The sequence below is a fragment of the Salvelinus sp. IW2-2015 genome, linkage group LG4q.2 (assembly GCF_002910315.2).
Source record: "Salvelinus sp. IW2-2015 linkage group LG4q.2, ASM291031v2, whole genome shotgun sequence".
NCBI classification, from domain to species: Eukaryota; Metazoa; Chordata; class Actinopteri; order Salmoniformes; family Salmonidae; genus Salvelinus; species Salvelinus sp. IW2-2015.
The window spans coordinates 23,759,209-23,764,087 of record NC_036843.1 but is presented as its reverse complement, the minus strand read 5'-3'; positions in this window follow the sequence as shown (position 1 = coordinate 23,764,087).

Genomic DNA, 4,879 nt, shown 5'->3' with positions numbered 1-4,879 from the left:
ACACACACACACACACACACACACACACACACACACACACACACACACACACACACACACACACACACACACACACACACACACACACACACCGACTCATGCACGAACATGCCATTACAGGTAGCTTGACCTTGCTATCCTCATATGGGAGCATGTGTCAAGCCCAAGACAATAGATGACAGATGACATCATTGTTCATGTTTAGAAAGAGGGAAATGTGTATGGCACACAGGCACAAAGGCAACATAAACACATGGAGTAGGGTGGTGGAAAGCTATCCTTCCTGTATTCGTCACACACATCCTCCCATTGTCTACAGCTGTCACACCCTGATCTGTTTCACCGGTCTTGTGCTTGTCTCCACCCCCCACCAGGTGTCTTCTATGTTTTCCAATTATCCCCTGTGTATTTATACCTGCATTTTCTGTTTGTCTGATGCCAGTTCGTCTAGTTTTGTCAGGACTTACCAGCATGTTTCCCGTTTCTCAAGTTTTGTTTTCTAGTCTTCGGTAACCTTCCAGACTACAAGTAACTCCTCTACCAGTGGTGTTTCTCCCCAGTCTTTCCCGGCTTCCCAAGAACCCTGCATACCTCCTCCGGAGCTATGCTGGGGATCCTGGAAACTGCCGGGCGTTTCTCTCCCAGTGTTCCCTCATCTTTGAGCTTCCTTCGGATCGTTCGAAGATAGCGTATCTTATCCACTACGGGATGGGTGTCGCTAAACCAGGGACGGTTGTTGCTAATGTGTGCTAATGTAACTAGAATGACGTTGTATACAACAGCCAACTTTCCGTGGCATAGACATGTCTTATATGGGCAGACAGTTTAAATTGTTAACTCCAGTGTCCAATTAACAGTGGCTATTACAGTGAAAACATACCATGCTATTGTTTGAGGAGTGCGCAACAACAAAACTTTCTTATCATGGCAACTGGTTTGATACATTCACCTCTGAAGGTAAATAATGTACTTCCATTCAGTAATCTTGCTCTGATCTGTCATCTTGAGGGTCACAGAGGTAAAATGTAGCATAGTTTTGCGTGATAAAATCCAGTTTTATGTTCAAATGTAGGAACTAGTGTCTACAGTTTGACCCCACTGCTGTCTCTGGCTCCACACCCAACCCGCCCGGCCATCTAGATGTGTGAAAGTTAGTGAATAAGCTAATGATCCATCCATCATGAATGACATTCCTGGGAGTGTGTATACTTACATTTTTTATTACCATAGCATTTTTGTATGTTCTCTATAGTTATGTATTTGAAAATGTATCAATTGACCAATTCGGCACATTTGGGCAAACTCCTGGCAGACTTGATACAAAATATTGTGCAGTTATGTAATTCTTCACTGGATCAGTCCGAGACTTTGCACACACACTGCTTCCATTTGGTGACCAAAACCTAAATTACACCTAGACTCCTATCTGAAAGTATGACCTTTCTCATGCATTTCAAAGATGATGAAAAAAACATGCTTTTGTTGTATTATCTTTTACCAGATCGAATGTGTTATTCTCCTACATTCATTTCACATTTCCAAAAAGTTCAAAGTGTTTCCTTTCAAATGGTTTCAAGAAAATGTATATCCTTGCCTCAGGTACTGAGCTACAAGCAGTTAGGTTTGGAAATGTCATTTCTAAGTGAAAATTGAAAAAAAGGGTACGATCCTTAAGAAGATTATATCACTGATGTCTGGGATGGCGCTCATCTGGGCTACGGCAGTGTGGGAGCAACAATCCACCATTTGCCTTAGTCTGGAGGATTTCATTGCGGAAGTAAGGAAGTTGTTCGATTACCAGGTGTCCGGGAGAAAGGTGGCTCGGAAGCTACTTTGGCTGCATCAAGACTCKCGTAGTGTGGCAGACTATGCGGTAGAGTTTCGCAAGTTGGCCGCAGAGAGAGCCTGGAACCCAGAGTCCCTGTTCGACACCTTCCTTCACGGATTATCGGAAGGAATTCAAGTTGAACTGGCAGCCCGAGAGCTTCCCATGGACCTCGACTCTCTCATAGCATTTACTATAAGGATTGATGGGCGGTTACAGGAACGCAGCAGGGAGAGGGAGTCTGTTCCCGGCCACATGTGCTCGTCCACGGTGACCTCCTCGCCTCCAAAGAATTCCGGAAGTACCTGATGCCTACATTCCCGAGAAAATTCGATGTCACCCAAGTTCCCTCTGGAATCATCAAGGACTGGCGACTCGCCTCCTCCGGAGCCAATGCAACTGGACAGGGCTAGATTGTCTCCTGTAGAACATTTATGCAGACTGAGCTCCAAAAGTTGTCTGTATTGTGGTACTTCAGGACATTACATATCTACCTGTCCAGTAAAAGACCAGGCTCATCAGTAGGTACGAGTACGCTGGTAGGCCATAAAGGGAGTCTCCCATGTCCCATTACTCATACTCCTCTCCATGCTATCCTGCTGTGGGGTGATCAATCTAAATTCACCAGAGTCCCCAATGAAATCCCCTTGAGATATGAATMACTTCTATGGTGTTGTGGGAGTGAATGATAGCAGAATCAGTCAGGTGTCCATCAAGCAGCCATTTTCTGATCATGCTTATTCCTCATGSWAGTCACTTGCGTTCCATTGCTCACGAAGACAAGAAAGAATACTCCGGTTGGAACTTTATTGAAGCTATATGTTAAAAACATCCTAATGATTGATTCTGTACCTAGTTTGAAATGTTTCTTCGACCGGTAATATCACTTTTTGAAGTTTTTGTCAGATATAACGCTGGCCAGAATTAGCGTTTGGATATGTATACCAGACGCGCTAACAAAAGAAGGTATTTGGACATAAATAACGGATTTTTTCGAACAAAACAAACATTTATTGTGGACCTGGGAWTCCTGGTGTGCTTTCTGATGTAGATCATCAAAGGTAAGGGAATATTTATCATGTATTTTCTTGTTTATGTTGACGCCATCTTTGCGGCTGTGGTGTTTTACTTTTGAGCGCCGTCTCAGATTATAGCGTGGGTTTCTTTTTCCGTAAAGTCTTTTTGAAATCTGACACAGCGGTTGCATTAAGGAGAGGTATATCTATAATTCCATGTGTATAACTTGTATTATCATCTATATTTATGATGAGTATTTCTGTTGAAACGATGTGGCTATGCAAAGTCACTTTGTTTTTGCAACTAGTGAATCTAACGCCTAAATGTAAACTCAGATTTTTTTATATAAATATGAATTTAATCAAACAAAACATGCATGTATTGTGTAACATGAAGTCCTATGAGTGTCATCTGATGAAAATAATCGAAGGTTAGTGATTCATTTTATCTCTATTCTGGTTTTTGTGAAGCTATCTTTAGCTGGAAAAAATGGCTGTGATTATTGTGGTTTTGTGGTGACCTAACATAATCGTTTGTAGTGCTTTCGCTGAAAAGCCTATTTGAAATCGGACACTTTGGTGGGATTAACAACAAGATTACCTTTAAAATGATATAAGACACATGAATGTCTGAGGAATTTTAATTYTGAGATTTCTGTTTTTTGAATTTGGKGCCCTGCACTTTGACTGGCTGTTGTCATATCGATCCCGTTAACGGGACTGCAGCCATAAGAATTAACCACAGTGAGTCCATGTAGTTAATGCTCATTGAGTCTTCTCATGTACTCTGGACGGTTCTGACTTAGAATATGTGGAAAGCTACAAATACCTAGGTGTCTGGTTAGACTGTAACTCTCCTTCCAGACTCACATTAAGCATCTCCAATCCAAATTAAATCTAGAATCTACTTCCTATTTTGCAACAAAGCCTCCTTCACTCATGCTGCCAAACATACCCTCGTAAAACTGACCATCCTACCGATCCATGACTTCAGCGATGTCATTTACAAAATAGCCTCCAACACTCTACTCAGAAAATTGTATGTAGTCTATCACAGTGCCACCCGTTTTGTCACCAAAGCCCCATATACTATCCACCCCTGCGACCTGTACGCTCCAGTTGGCTGGCCCTCGCTTCATACTCATCGCCAAACCCACTGACTCCAGGTCATCTACAAGTCTCTGCTAGGTAAAGCCCCACCTTATCTCAGCTCACTAGTCACCATAGCAGCACCCACCCGTAGCACCCCCAAAGCCAATTCCTCCTTTGGCTGCCTTTCCTTCCAGGTCTCTGCTGCCAATGACTGGAACGAACTGCAAAAATTACTGAAGCTGGAGTCTCATATCTCCCTCACTAGCTTTAAGCACCAGCTGTCAGAGCAGCTCACAGATCACTGCACCTGTACATAGCCCATCTGTAAATAGCCCATCCAACTACCTCATCCCCATACTGTATTTATTTATATATCTTGCTCCTTTGCACCCCAGTATCTCTACTTGCAAATTCATCTTCTTCACATCAATCACGCCAGTGTTTTATTGGTAAATTGTAAATACTTCGCCACCATGGCCTATTTATTGCCTTACCTCCCTTATCTTACCTKATTTGCACACACTGTATATAGACATTTTCTACTGTATTATTGACTGTATGTTTCTTTATTCTATGTGTAACTCTGTGTTGTTGTTTGTGTTGCACTGCTTTGCTTTATCTTGGCCAGGTCGCAGTTGTAAATGAGAACTTGTTCTAAACTAGCCTACCTGATTAAATAAAGATGAAATACATTTTAAAAATGTACCCGTCGTTTTTGGGATTGTCATGGCTTCAGAAGCACAACTGCGTGATTGACTGGGCTATGGGTTCTATCCTGGGTTGGAGCCCGTTCGGTCACGCGCATTGCCTCAAGGTGGCTCAGCCTGCCCCTGGACGTGCTCCTACGGGCTTGGGATCTCAGATCTCTCAACTGTGTAAGACAGCCTTTAACTTCTTACGGCTGAGATCCCGTTAACGGGATCGATATGACAACAGCCAGGGAAAG